Here is a 16,372-nt window from a genome sequence, read left to right as displayed (position 1 = left end):
TCCTGGACATGAGGCAGTTGTAACATTGCCTCAAGATTCCCAGATTCACCAGCTGGACCGGAGTGGAGATTGACAACTCACCTTATGGCATCATCCTTGAAGAAGGGCGCCGCCACATGTCTATAGCAGCTCGGGAACACTTCCATTCCAGCCCATGCCCTTCACACATAATTTTAGAGAGGTAAATCTCTGGTCATTTACACTAGTATGGACTATGAGTCATACTATTACTTGTGGTCTAATGACCATGCACAGTGTGGTGGATATTGGCCTCTGATAAGCATGTGACCGTGACTTTCTCCTTACTCAGTGTAGTGAGAGGGATATCAGTGTGTCCACACTTTAAAAGTCTGCACATGTGCTTCCTCTCCTGGTTAATCAGTTGCCCCCCACCCATTCCCTTCCCTCAAATCAGAGAGTTTCTCCTCTCAGCAGTTACTCTAGAATTTTGCTACTTGTTGAATCTGCAGTCGCCGTACTTAAGATATATTTTTATAATCTCTCCAAGTTTTTCTCCCTGAATTTTTTTTCTTCCCAGGCCTCAGCTGAATGGAGGTCTTGCATGATTCTGTCTAGACTTCCTGGTAACCCAGCAAATTGGCTTGGAATGGTAGCAGAGGCCCATATCAAAGATATGAAAGGTACAGAAAGAAGAGATGTTAAGGAAAAATTATTTGCATTTGAAAATTCTGTTTTCTGATCCCCACTGTTGGCAGAGCTGGTACTGCCAAGCCATCCTCCTAAGGGGTGGAGACCCTGGATGACACAAATGGGGGAGTCAACTGTTTGTGAGAAGTTAATAATGGGATGAGGGCTTGGGAAACCACACATTTTTACTGGGCAGTTGAACACTACTTACTGTTGCTTTGATTTCCATGTATGAGCTGATGTAGTATGACAGCCTACAGCAGACTTTGACCACATTGTTGTCCTTGAGGTTCCTTCTAGTAATTGTGTTTTGTGGGGAAAATAAAAGATCTAGATCATCCAAACCCAGCTTCCTGAATACCATGATTGCTGTTGGGAAACGCTCTTGTCCCATTCATGGACATCGCCGTGCTCTGGCTTAGTCTGTTTACCATGACGTTGTTTTTTCCTGCACTGTGACCTGCAGGTAAAATCTGACATGTTTTCTTGAAGCCCACTTGTAAATTTTCTTAGGTTGTCTTTAGAGGAGTATAGGAGTGAGTGCATCTAGCTTTTATATACAGCACTACTTACACTTTGTACAGTTGAGTGGATACCATTAGGACACCTCTTCATTCAAGTATAGCTGCCATGTCTCTGAAACTGATTTAAACCTTCATTTCCCTCACTGGTAAACCTGCTGATAGTGCCTTCCCAACCTCAGGAAGGAGGCATCCATAGTGGTGGTTTCTGAGATCAGGCCCATAGGATGGTTTCATCTAAGTTGAGATGTGTCAAAAGTTCTACCAACACTGGGTACCTGTGCATGGTGTGCATCTTGACTGATGCAATTAAAAAAGATTAGAGCCTTGGGGCCCTTACAAATTGAGGGTACGTCATCAGTCTGCCCTCCTGTGAAATTTCATGGGAACTATTAGCAGAACATACAAGATTCTCTTTCCACTTTGGTAAAAATACTTTGTTTGTAGGGAAGAGGCAGTGGAAATTGGAAGTTGTGATTATGTTAGTTGAGGCTTGTGGTCACCCAGGAGTAAATGTTAAGAGGGGGTGATTTATTTAATGAAACTGTCTTGGCTGTACAGTTGGCTCCAAGCGGCCAATAAAATAGGGAAAACTCTCTTTCTCCCTTGCAGCTGATGCAGAAATGTGGCTGCTACATCTTTTTCATGTAGATTAAATTTTGAAGATCACTATATCAATATATCCTATCTCTTCTCCTGTAGGCAGACTGATGAGAGAATGAAGTGGTGACCTCATGGAAGGACTGTATTGGTTGAAGTTGCTTTAACTGCTCAAGCCTGGTCTTAGGCTTTTGCAACTAAAAAAAAACTGGAGTTACTATCAGACTGCCCTGTGGTCTTCGGTGACTTGGATAGCTCTTAATGTGCATTTGTTTCTCCATTTTTTGCTTGTAGTCCTTTGTAAAAGGAAGTATCTTGAAAGGGTAAAAATGGAGGAGAGGAAGAGAATTTTACATCAGCTTTGTCTTTCATTTCCATTACCCATGAATTGCTAGTAATTTTGCAACACAACTGCCCATAAAAGATATTTCACCAACTATCCCTATTGGATAAAATGATGTAACTGGGCCACCCCACTTCCTGAAAAATGCCAGGGATCTGGGACTGCTCACTTGCTAAGGTACATGTACCTGGGCGAGAATCTTTTTTTGGCTATAAGGCTGTGGATTTCTTTTTGAAATGTTATGCTGATTCCTCTACAACTTTGCGAAGGAGTGCTTGTAGAATGGTGAAATTCCACTACCAATAGGATGGAATTTCTTTTTTTTTTTTTTGCTTTTGTCTAGAAACTGAACTGCCCCAAATTATTTCAAGTACTGAAGTTTATCTATAAAGTAGGGCCATGAGTGCCTGCATATGACTGTGCCAGATCTTGCCTGCCGGTCAGATCTGTCTGCAATGTTAAAGGCTATTGGGACTATCAGGTTAGTCAAAGCAGGTGCTATGGAAGCCTCTCAGGTATTTTATCAGGAGAATGCGGTGTGCAGTCAATAGGGCTCCGTGAAACTGTGGTGCCATTTAAGTAGTTAAATGCCATCATTGATGAAGTGGGGGAATGCAGGTAAGCACTTGGAATGACATGATTACTGCCACTTCAAAAAATAGTACATTCTAAACCGATTTACATTTCTTTACCAACTTTGATTCCAGAGATGGGAGTATTTGTTTGAAATGTAAGAACATAACTTGATGTTGATGTCATAAGGCTCCAGGATTAGGATGCATCACTTGAAACTCTAAAAGTTTGTACTCAATTTCTATTTACAGGAATGAGTAGAGTGTTTTGAATGGGAAGTTCATGCTTGTTTAATTCTACTATATGTTTGGGTCTGTATGTCAGTAAGAGTCTTACTTTTTTTTTTCTTTTATGAATGGTTTGCATAGTTTGGTTATTCAGATTGCAGCTGTAGTTAAACTTTTGCTTTAATGGCAGAAGATGTGGTATGGAACATGCATCATGCTGAATGGTATTTGCACATGTGACTTCGGTAGTTGGCATGTTTAAAAGGAGGGGCTCTATCATTGAGGGTGCAGAAGTTGTACTTTGTTCACTTTCATAGCAGTTTTAAGTTTAGGAGGTCCAGCATTTCTAGTTTTGATTTGAATTACTTGATAAGCTGTTGGCTAACAGCTTAAAGCTCTGGATAGGGGATTTGTGTGTCTGTGTGACTACTGTGCTGTTTTTGGACTTAAGGACTATAGACTGCTCTTCTCTTCTTAGTCTAAGTTAATCTTTCTGTGTAGAACAGGTGCTGACAATACTTGGGATCGTAGGAGATTACTAGGCTAATGGCCCTAGGGCCCTTGCAATCCTAGCCAAGTTTAACCCCTGTTCTCAAGAGCGTCTGTTATGAGTGAACACTTAATTCAGCACCCGTTGCCTTTGTGCATGCACTTAGTCAATGAAGAGCTTTAACTTGAATTGGGAGTCTGTTTCAAAGGTCTCTGAGACAAACCTATCCCTCCAGCAGGTTCTGTTGGAAGTCACACAAGTTAAGGTCTTTAGAGTGAGTGACTTGTATGCCATTAGACTTGTGTATGTGCAGCATTTCCATTAAAGCAGGGTCAGAAAATGCTTTATATGCAAGGCACAGCTCTCCTCTGAGTAGTCTGTTTGACACCGAGTAAAATGAGTGATTTATGTCTGTCCACATAAGACAGATGCTGCAGACCCTGAATGTTTTCTTGTAAGGAACCTTTGTTATTCTTTACAAGGCTGGTTACTCTGTCCTCTCAAACGGATTTCCTTCCTTGTAGTCCTCTCTCTCAGAAGGTAATCGGGCTGAAGGAAATCCTTTAAGATCTGAGGAGGATAAGTGCAACCCTCAACAGTGAACATTTTAAATGCATTTGTGAGGAATATTTACTAACTCCAGAATAGTGATATCTCTGAATATGCTCCCCAGAGGGAGGATCCTGTCATACACCAGCTGATATATGGAGAGTACATGCTTGTTATATTACTTGCTTAGCCAGGCCATAAGTTGATCCATCTTGCTGCAGAGGCTGGCAAGGTTGCAAAGTAAGATTTTTAAGTTCAGAGGAGCACAAGGAGGGATTGGTAAAGCTGGGTTAGTAGTAGCTGGTGGCTTAGGACCACTGTTTCTAGGTCATTATAAAGAAATGTTGGCCTGATTCAGAGTATCTGTACATTTAAGATCTGAGCAGAGTTTTCAGGAAGGCAAGAATATATAAATGATATGAATATGTTGTGGCTTGGCACAGCCACAATGAATACTCGAGTGCACTGAGCAGAGACTTTTATGTCTGTTACTGTGTATCTGTTGTCATTAATTGTTGCACCCACTGCCTTCTCGGGCACATTACCCACTTTAGTAACAATGCCAGGCCCCAGTAGGTGCAGTTTCTTTGGACTGCAGCAGCTTTTGATAAGTTTGGTGACGAAGTAGAGAAGATTGCAATCCTTGAACAGGGCCATATTCTACAGTTGCATAGCATTGTCCTCCACCATCACCCCTGGAAGTGTAGGTTTTAATTCTTACTCTGCAAGCTTTCTTACCAAATGGCACCACTATTTGAAATGTGCCCTAGTTTTGGTTGGTTTGGGAATCTGAGAAATGTGGCTGTAAGAAATCTATTTTGACCAGCTGGCCAAGGGAAGTGTAGCGTACTGTATAATAACTGCACTGTGCTATCGAGTAAATGCCTGGTCACACTTCCAAAACTCATTACAAAAATCAATCATCCGAAGGCTATAAACACAGATTTCACAGCTTATAGCAAATAGAAGTCCAGGTCCCATAGACTAACGCTGAATAAACGTGAATGGATAGTTGTTGAGGTCCATGTCTTTACCTAGTGAAGCAGAAATGATGAATAATTCAGCTTATCAGTAGTTGGTTACAAGGACATTGGGAAGCATTCCACAACTAAAGCTGTCTGTTAAGCCAACGAGTCTTGCAGGTCTTAACCTACAAAAGGGACGTGTTCATGTGCTCATGGGGCAGCAAATAACCCTTATTTGCACCAGCCTACATGGAAACTTCTAAGTTATAATTTTATTATCATTACATTACATGTAGACATATTTCCCATAGGACTTTTCTTTCCATATCATTTAAAATTATTTAAGAAGGTATATCAGTTTTCAGTTTTAAAATGTCTAATGCAGAGGACAAATGTATTGATTTTATATCCATCAGGCAGCATTGGTAAATTTTTTGATTAGAAGCTGTACTGTTTGAGTGTACTTATTGTCCTGGTGGTAGTGAAAATAACACTGGAAAAGTTTTATTTTAAATTGCAGGGATATGAAATTCTTGCAGTAAATCATCCTAATTGTGTCCAAGGGTCTCCAAGATTCTATAAACAGTGAGACCAAACACATGCTTTTTGAATACTGTGTACAGTATATGTACAAAGTACTTGGTTGATATAAGCTTAGCTCTACCAGTGTAAAATAGGTTTGTATGTGCGGTGGTAGTGCTGCAGTAGCGGAAGTGCTTTTGTCGCCTCACGGTTAGCACGTTGCCCGTTCGATTCTCAATTAAGAGCACGCTCTTCTGTGTGGGCGACATGTCTGAATGGGCCAGAGCATTCCTTCAAAGTTGTGTGTTGGGCTCCCACAGCCAGCACGTAGTGCAATCTGCCAACTATTGGCGGAGAAGAGTTCTTAAGCTGTGGCGGGCCCCTCAACTAAAAGCCGAAGAGACCACAAACCAGTGTAGAATATAAGGATTTGTTCAACTGTCAGGCTAAAAATTCTGATAAAACTCACTGGAAATGTTTAAGGAATATTAGGTCTTTGTATCGTTTCTACTAACTGTTCTGTCTCGGGTTATTTCTCTGAACAATGGTCCAGAACATTCATCACTGATGGCAGCATTTAGACATCTGATCCTAGGTACTTCATAGAAGAAAAAGCTTTTTATTACAGAGAGATGCAAATGGCATTATCAGAATTCTGCAAGTAAAATATTCAAAATTCCCCATTCTTTGGTTCAGCTTACCTAGGACAAACGTGTGGATTGGAGCAAAATGGGGTGGAATTGGGTCACTTAGCTGCAGTTTAATCAAAAGCCTCATCTGCAGAAGCTTTGAGTTTCTTGGGAGTCCCTGTTTTTGTTACTTCTGTCAGTGCTTTTGTGGACTGTGCTTCCCACAGAACTCTAGGCAGAATTCAGTACCAATGAAGACAGGTTATTCACATCAAGCAGTTAAGTTCAAATAATGCTAAAGGGATTCTCAAAGTTTGTCCACCATATGCCTCATGCGTCTTTAAGATGCATCTGGGATATCACAAAGTTTTGTCAGGCTAAACTTTTAAACTGTTTGTTTAGGAAAGTATTTTTCAAGCAGACAGCAGCCTACCGTGGTCCAGAGATACATTCTGTTTAATACATGTTACAGCTACATTATGAGGAAATCTGTAAAAGCTGCTTGTATCTAGAAAGCTACAGCTTTGCATTGAGGACATAGAGGGCAGTACCTAAAGAACAATTTAATTATTGAAATGTTTATAGGCGCCCTCTTTATTTTTATTATTATTTTCTCTCTCTCTCTCTCTCTCTACAAGATCACTTTTTAATGCACTAATTATGGCTGAGCTTTTGTAAGCTTTAACAATATCTTGGAAAAGGACCCATCAGCCTTTGAGTCATGTCTACTTCTTTGAAACTGACCAAGAGTAGCTAATGTTGAAGCTTTTAAATTTGAAATAAGGAAAACATGTGTTGTCCGGTCCCCTTCTAATGTCATTACACATCCACACCAAATGACACGTTTGACTGCCTTCCATTAAATTTCTATGAACTCTAGCTTTTAATCACCAAATTCACTAATTACAACTTATTCATGATATAATTGATTCTAAATACAGCATAACATCTTTGTATTGTTAATCAGGGCAGCATACCCTACTCACCCTGCCCAACAAGCAGGGGGTCCATACCTCTACTAAACGCTACTTTACTTTTGAAGCAACGTCTCAACTCACTTCCATACAATTCAGCATCCATTGAAGATTACCTTCTCTACCAAATAAGCACCATCCTTACCTCAGCTTGCCTTTATCTATTCAGCAAGCTTCCACTCCAACTACTTCATTTCCTTTCCCCAGATCCTTGAAATGAACATCCAGACACCAGAGGGGGAACAGAAGAGGGCAAGCCTATCCCTCTTCTCTGACAAACCAGGCTGCTCCCTCTCCCTTCTACCCAAAATTGTTCAACCCACTAATTCCCATAAAGGGAAGGGTCAAGCCAAACATCATTTGGTGTACCCATCTGTAAAGCACCTTAGAATCCCATCATAAACCCTGTTGCCATGCCATCACTGAAACACCCTGATTACGTGACCCTGCTGTAACACTGGAACATCCACACCAAGAGAACACATACCCTTTTAGCCAGCTGCCTTCAAAGCTGAAATCATGGCTCAACCTGAATGTATTGACAGCCTATAACCACAACAAAACCACAAACTATAACCCCTTGAACTCGAGATGGCACCCATTCAAACAACTAGTAGCAAGTCTCACACTCACGGGCTAATTTTGTTAGCCAACATGTAGCATAATATCACCTTAGCCCATCCCACTACCCAGTTTCTATATGTGCAACAACTCCATTAAAGGATTGAGTTAGACTGATTCCTTACGGTAATGTCTCACCTTAGTTGACAAGGGTGAAAACCAGCAGTTCCCTTGACCCTTAGTTCCTGAAAACCTACTAATGCACAGTAGCAACAAAATTCTCTACATGCCCAGCCATAAACACCCCCAGTTCACTTCCATTACCAAACCATTTCTTAATCCCCCTGTTTGGTCTTCTGGCCTTCCTCTAGAGCTCTTTTCCTTATTAACTATACCACTAGTAGGCAATTAAGACCTGTCCTACCGCAGCCTTATCCTGCAACCAAGCTTCCTTTAAACCTTCCAACTCCCCTGTAACAACACACCTAGTTTTAAAACTACCCTACCAGCCACCTACCTTCCATGCTTCCTAAGACTCTACTAACAAAATTGACCCAAACACCAAGTGAAATGATCCTTGTGGTATTCTGTAAAACCTTAACCTGTTATGTAACATTAACACTACAATCAAAACTACACCATTTGTCACCCCAAAGACACCACCGATTAAGGAACGTAACTCCAGCATCCTATCAAACACTCCTTAATTCGGTCCTTTCCCCCCAAATACTAGGTTCAACCACTGAAATGAGTAGAATACTAACCAATCTCCAAGTTTCTTAAGAAATGAAGGGTTGAGAACTTCACTGGCTTGCAAGAGCCAGTAGGGGTTTTCAGTCCTAATATCAGTCCTGTTAACTAAGCAGGAATGTCATGACTACTCATCCCGTGGGATCCCCACACTCCCATAACTGTATCCCCATCCATTACACTCCTTGGCCCCCGCAGCATTGGTAAATTTTTTGATTAGAAGCTGTACTGTTTGAGTGTGCTTATTGTCCTGGTGGTAGTGAAAATAACACTGGAAAAGTTTTATTTTAAATTGCAGGGATATGAAATTCTTGCAGTAAAATCATCCATTGTGTCCAAGGGTTCCAAGTTCATAAACAGTGAGACCAAACACATGCTTTTGAATACTGTGTACAGTATATGTACAAAGTACTTGGTTGATATAAGCAGTTTACCAGTGTAAATAGGTTTGTATTGCGGTGGTAGTGCTGCAGTAGCGTTGTCGCCTCACGGTTAGACGTTGGCCGTTCGATTCTCAGAGCGTCTTCTGAGTGGCGACATGCGTGAATGGGCGTTCCTTCAAGGTTGTGTGTTGGGCCCGCAAGCCAGCACATAAAAATCTACTGCCAATCATTAGCAGACCAGAGTTCCGCTGTGGCGACCCCTAACCAGGAAAAGCCGAAAGACACAAACCAGTGTAAATAGGTTTGTTCAACTATCTTTAAAAATTCTGATAAAACCCACTGGAAATGTTTAAGGAATATTTAGTCTTTGTAATGTTTTTGTAACTGTTCTGTCTCAGGTTACTCTCTGAACAATGGTCCAGAACATTCATCACTGATAGCATTTAGACATCTGATCCTAGGTACTTCATAGAAGAAAAGCTTTTGTACAGAGATGCAAATGGCATTATCAGAATTTGCAAGTAAAATATTCAAAATTCCCCATTCTTTTGGTTTAGCTACTAGACAAATGTGGAGTGGAGCAAAATGGGGGTGGGTCACTTTAGCTGCAGTTTAATCAAAGCTCATCTGCAGAAGCTTTGAGTTTCTTGGGAGTCCCTGTTTTGTTACTTCATCAGTGCTGTGGACTGTGCCTTATTAGAACTCTAGGCAAATTCAGCACCAATGAAGGCAGGTTATTCACATCACAGTTAAGTCAAAATGCTAAAGGGATTCTCTAAAGTTTGTCCACCATATTCTGTGTCTTTAAGATGCATCAGGATATCACAAAGTTTTGTCAGGTTAAACGTTTAAACTGTTTGTTTAGAAAGTATTTTTCAGCAGACAGCAGCCTACCTTGTCCAGATCATTCAGTTTAATATTACCAAGTACATTATGAGGAAATCTGTAAAAGCGTTGTATCTAGAAAGCTACAGCTTTGCATTGAGGAGCCAAGAGGGCAGTACCCAAGAACAATTTAATTATTGAAATGTTTATAGACGCCCTCTTTATTTTATTTTCTCTCTCTCTCTCTCTCTACAAGATCACTTTTTAATGTAATTTGGCTGAGCTTTGTAGCTTTAACAATATCTTGGAAAAGGACCCATCAGCCTTTGAGTCATGTCACCTCTTGAAACTGACCAAGAGTACTTAATGTGAAGCTTTTAAATTTATAAGGAAAAGTGTGTTGTCCCGGTCCCCTTCAATGTCATACATCACACCAAATGACATTTGACTACCTTTATTAAATTTCTATAACCTAGCTTTAATCACCAAATTCACTAATTACAACTATTCATGATATAATTGATTCTAAATACAGAATAACATCCTTGTAATGTTAATCAGGGCAGCGTACCTACTCACCCTGCCCAACAAGCAGGGTCCATACCTCTACTCGCTTACTTTACTTTTGAAGCAACGTGCCAACTCACTTCATACACCATCCATTGAATTACCTTCTACCAAATAAGCACCATCCTTACCTCAGCTTGCTTATCTGTTCAGCAAGCTTCCTCCAACTAATCATTTCCTTTCCCCAGATCCTTGAAATGAACATCCAGACACCAGAGGGGGAACAGAAGAGGGCAAGTCTATCCCTCTTCTCTGACAACCAGGCTGCTCCCTCTCCCTTGTACCCAAAATTGTTCAACCCACTAATTCACATAAAGGGAAGGGTCAAGCCAAACATCATTTGGTGTACCCATCATCTGTAAAGCACCTTAGAATCCCATCATAAACCCCGTTGCCATGCCATCACTGAAACACCCTAATGAAAGTAGGATTACGTGACCCTGCTATAACACTGGAACATCCACACCAAGAGAACACATACGCTTTTAGCCCGCTGCCTTCAAAGCTGAAATCATGGCTCAACCTGAATGTATCGACAGCCTATAACCACAACAAAACCACAAACTATAACCCCTTGAACTCAAGATGGCACCCATTCAAACGACTAGTAGCAAGTCTCACACTCACAACCCTGTTTAACTGTAGCATATCACCTTAGCCCACCCACTACCCAGTTTCTATATGTGCAACAACTCCATTAAAGTTGGAGTTAGACTGTTCCTTACGGTAATGTCCTACCTTAGCTGGCAGAAAACCAGCAGCCCTTGACCTAGTTCCTGAAAACCTACTAATGCACAGCAACAAAATTCTCTACATGCCCAGCCATAAACACCCCCAGTTCACTCATTACCAAACCATTCTTAACCCCTGTTTGGCCCTGGCCTTTTCCCTCTAGAGCTCTTTCCTTATATTAACTATACCACTAGTAGGCAATTAAGACCTGTCCTACCGCAGCCTTATCCTGCAACCAAGCTTCCTTTAAATCTTCCAACTCCCCTGTAACAACAAACCCAGTTTTAAAACTACCCTACCAGCCACCTACCTTCCATGCTTCCTAAAACTCTACTCACAAAATTGACCCAAACCAAGTGAAATGATCCTTGTGGTATTCTGTAAAACCTTAACCTGTTATGTAACATTAACACTGCAATCAAAACTACAAATTTGTCACCCCAAAGACACCACCCGTTAGGAACAAACTCCAGCATCCTATCAAACACCTCAACGGTCCTTCCCCCAAATACGGTTCAACCACTGAAATGAGTAAATACAACCACCCCCAAGTTTCTTAAGAAATGAAGGGTTGAACTTCACTGGCTTGCAAGAGCCATAGGGGTTTAGTCTAAGTCCTGTGCTGCTATGAATGTCATGACTACTCATCCCGTGGGATCCCCACACTCCCATAACCATCCCCATCCATTACCCCCCCTACCTACCTCCTTCCGTACTTGCCCCCTATGCTAATGCAATAAACAGCTCCCACTAATTGAACACAGAGCTCTAATATGTCTTAATAAGGAGATTACTCAGACCCACTATGAGCCCTCATTCAGGTGGCAAAACATCCGACCTATCAGAAATGGTACCTTTCAGATCCCCCTTTTCAAGCCACTGCATGATGCCTTCTGGCCTTCAGCAATTTCAGCCAATAACTATTGCCACCTTGAACTCCCCATGTGTAATATCTTCGCTGACCACTGCTTCCATCATCTATGAATTCACTGTGCATCACCACCCCTGGTACTCTGCACACCACCATCTGCAAAGAAAAGAAGAGTAAACCCTCTAATATGTAAAGAAAAGGTTCCATCTTATACCCACCTATTCCAAATTACAGCCACAGCATTCCAAGACCCTATCAGCAAAAAAAAAAACACGTAAATCCAAAATACATAACCCCCATTCCAAGACATCTTCAAGGACAACCTATCCCACCAACACGGGAAGGAATATACCACCGCTACTCACATCTATGACAAAGCAGCCATAACTGAAGCTATGTATCCAATGACACTAGCAAATATCAAAGATACATTTAACTACCAGTCGAATATGTTAAAACCCCCACTCATGAAGGGACCTAGCAATATCCACAACCTGGTGTAATTGACCCTCTACCAGCAAACTGACAACTGAATGCAAGTACACTAACCCACCACTAACTCCGCATTGAACAATTGACTGCCTTACCAGCTCCAAAACCTGCCCCCATGACTAATTCCCCCGACTAAACTTCTTCCCTCAAGTAACTGCAAAGAAGCGTACTCAATCTTGGCAATACCGTACTCTGTATCCTTACAACAGATCCCCAAATCCCCATAATCAACCTAAACAATGGCTAGTTCATCCTTCTAACTACTGCACAAGCACAATTTGAACCACTGCATAGGTAACTGGAAATCACCCCAAATGCCCCCCATGACCCCCTTTAAGAGAAGGAACCAGTCCTGTATATGAACTCAGCAGCCTCACTGAATAATCTTCCCACCGATTAAGCAACCTACACCAAGCTACCATATTAGCAAGTTCCTACAAAAAAAAAAAAAACCCACCCCCAAGAGGTACATTACCTTTCAAATGCCCTTCTTCTGTATGCTGACTAAATATCCACTCTATGCTTCCATTACCTTTCTAATTGTTCTTCTTCTGGACACCATTACCTGTGAAATCACCGTTTGTAATAACTCTTGATCCACCATCAGTACCATACTGTCATTTTGGGACCTCCTTGCACTCCCTTCCAATGGCTGACACCACTCCAGACTGATCTGCAACAGAAAAGAAACTGCAAGTACTCTGCACCCATAAACCATAATTTCTACGGAGCACTGCCAAGATTCCTCGCTCATATCCTATATCAAACCTCCTAGGCCTACCAAGGAGCATAGTGCCACCATAACAGTCTTACAAACTTAGAAAGTTGATGGAATGTGATTTTGTTTAGTATGCATTTTTTTTCTTTTTTAATGGCATGAAGTCTGAAACTCGTACATCTGTCATTTCATAAATTTCAGTCTTTAATGGTTCGCCACTAATTTACCAGAGAACACAATTTTATGGAAACAGACCAAATATGAGGCCAGAATCTGATTATTCTGCAAAAATCTGCATGGTTGAGAGGCAAAATGATATTCCTGCTAAAGAATAGCATTCAAATGCCAAGAGTATGAAACCATATGAGCAGAAAATGAGAGGTAGTGAACATAACCCCACTTAGGGACAGTAAGACATATTTGAACTCTCCTATACATTGTAAACTGGCACAATATCACCTGATAAGGATGGGCAAGGTGAATTCCAACATACATCACTGCCACAACAGTCCCCACCAGAAAACACATGCTAGGAAGCCAGCCCGAACCTATATCTGGGCATACCGAGGAGCACCACAACAGTCCCGGCCGACCTGCAGCCAGGCGGGGAGCACCACACCACTTGAGTCCTAGCTGCAGCCATGTCTGGGCATGAGGGCACCAGGACGTCCCCAGCCCGAACCTATGTCTGGGCATACCGAGGAGCACCACAACAGTCCCCAGCCCGAACCTATGTCTGGGCATACCGAGGAGCACCACAACAGTCCCCAGCCCGAACCTATGTCTGGGCATACTGAGGAGCACCGATGAACCCAACCACCAAACAGGACAAGCTGCAATGATCCACCACTCTGTCACCTGCAAGCCCGCAAACTGCCCACATCGGCCACCTCCAATACCTGCAAACTCCCAAAGACCCAACTCAAAACCTGCCACTCACTTTAAAGCCGATGAACAACCTGACGAACAAGTCGAAACCCTGAGGAAAAGCATGCTAGCAGCAACACCAGGCAAACCAAATAAACAATTTTTTTTCTCTTTTTTTTTTTTTTCCCCTGAAAAACAGCACAACACACTGCCCCCAAACCACTGCCCATGCCACGTGCATGTACAGCCAACAGCCATCTCTCTCCTGGCTGTGAACAAACTTTCTTTCTTTTCCTGAAAGCCTGCGAAACAGCCTCGGGGCCCCTCCTCCACACTGTGGAGAACCAACACGATATCCACTGCAATAGAGCAGCCCAGCCCAAGAAAGACCAAGACAACCACATCCACCATTATGCTGTCAACACAGTTAGAGCAACCAGCAACCGCTGCATCCCCCAGCCAAGCAATAAAACACACCCTGTCCAACCCCCATCCCTCTGCTCTCTGCAAGCACAGTTTCCCTTTTATTATTGCAGGCAACCCAGTCCTGTCACCTGCATCACAACCCCCTCCCCCCATGAGATCCACCAAACAGCTAAGGGAAAACTGCACAGGCAACCAGAGCAAAACCTCAGTCACAGCCATGATTCATACCATCCAAAGACCTGCAACTACAAACAAGTCATCCCACTCATTGCTGACTGCCAGACCTCTGCAATGTTGTTTAGTGCCCACTCAAACACCCATCCAAACTGGAAGCAAAAGGTGCAGCTGGGCAACACATCATCTCTGCAAACAAAATCAAGTCATGACTGAATGACTGACGAGATACCATCCCACAGAGCATACAGTCTCGGGCCCTTTCACACAACCCACCAAGATGCAACCATCGCGCAGCTGAACCTCTTCCTTTTTTTTTTTTTTTTTTAAGTAAACCTGCAACCCACTCAGATCAGGCATGGTAACTGACCAAAATGCCTGAACTTCCAAATAAGCAGGAGATGATGAGTGGATCTAGGACCATCACCAGAGCATGCCCCAAGCCCATGAAAGTACCCAAAATGCACCCAATGACCAACACTGACCTCTCTGAGCCAGAAACCCAGACTAGACAACTGAAATGCATGGCATTCCAATCCATTTCCAACCAAAGCAAGCAAGCATGTGGTTGCCTTCTGAGGCGAAAGCCACTCTGAAAGCAATCAAGAGTCATCTGCAGCACGACGCAGCACCACTGGCAGAGAGGCAGAGAGAGGCCCAAACAGCAAAACCCAGCAGTCCCTCCACACAAAGTGGAAAGCCCCACAACACACCCCACAAAGCGAAGACCAAAACTACAACCAAAACTGCACAAATAAGGAAGGAGAAAAAAATCAACAACCACCAATCACATACATCCAGCATTCACAGTGCATGCAACCAATCACCAACCAACACCACCACCACAGCCAACAAAATGAGGGGCAACCAGCCCAGCACCACCACAACTGCCCAACAAAACAAACAATAATAAAACAAATAATATATGATTAAGCTGAATACTCCAGGAGTACTTAAAACAACCCACAAGCACCTGCCACCAGCCCAATCAAAAAAGCCCAACCAGAAACCATCACGCACAGCAAGCCAAATCCCCACGCACAACACCCTCCAAATCCCTGCACCTACCAAATCCCCCCAATAAAAAACTCACCCCCCACCACATGCCTTTTGCGTCCACCAAGACCTACCTGACTACCAAAGCAACCTACTGTTCATCAATGGATGTAAGCCTAATTAATCTAGACTGTCTTACCCAAAATGTGATTGCCAAACTAACCTCACTAGACTAAACCCATTAAGCCCCCATCATCATCTCTTCATCCCCTCCCCCCCATCCCCATCCCCCTGCCTTTCCCTCACCTCCCCATGCCTACCTCCTCTCAACTCCCCCCCGCCATATCAACCTAATATATCAGGGCAAGCAGCATTTGTTGCCAAACTTCATTTATCAGTTTAAGCAGCATATCCTGTATAAGAAGGAAACAAAAACAAAACCAAGCAGTCAGAAAAAATAATGATGGCACTTAAATTAGTAATTTAACATGTTCATGATCCAGCTTTAAAAACCCTTTATTGTTAACTGCATAACTCAAGTGGTAACTCTCCAAAAAAAATGGTAACATGTTGTAACTCAAGTAAAACTGTTCTAATTTATATAGGTTACAGAAGATCTTGCAATCCTGCTTCTACTTTTTACACTTTCTTGTAATATGTGAATGTATGAAATCTTGGTGTTCTTAAGATTGATTTTGTTGTGAATGTCATTAATATTTCAAGGACTAATTTTGAACTAATTAAATAATCTCTAGATAAGACTTGGAGTTTGATATAGACATGATAAGCTGTATGCAGAGTCATCAAAGTTTGTAATAGCTCCAGTTTATGTTGTAAGCCAGCGGATAAAAGTAATGGCAAATCCTTACAGCTGCTTCCAGAGTCCTGTACAAGTGTTTACAAATGCTTTGGAAGGAGATAGTCTGAGAGGACTGAACATTGTGGATCTTTTAGGGTGCTTTGTAATGA

General features: G+C 42.2%; 1 protein-coding gene across 1 annotated transcript in view; it reads right to left on the bottom strand.

The window, feature by feature from the left end:
- Positions 1-16,372, bottom strand: part of PCSK6 (proprotein convertase subtilisin/kexin type 6) — a gene marked incomplete in the record, with an annotated part of 1,289,931 nt that overhangs the window by 935,673 nt on the left and 337,886 nt on the right.

Source organism: Protopterus annectens, chromosome 7.part1 (genome assembly GCF_019279795.1).
Source record: "Protopterus annectens isolate FY-2018-M chromosome 7.part1, PAN1.0, whole genome shotgun sequence".
NCBI classification, from domain to species: Eukaryota; Metazoa; Chordata; order Ceratodontiformes; family Protopteridae; genus Protopterus; species Protopterus annectens.
This window is presented reverse-complemented; position numbering and strand designations above follow the sequence as displayed.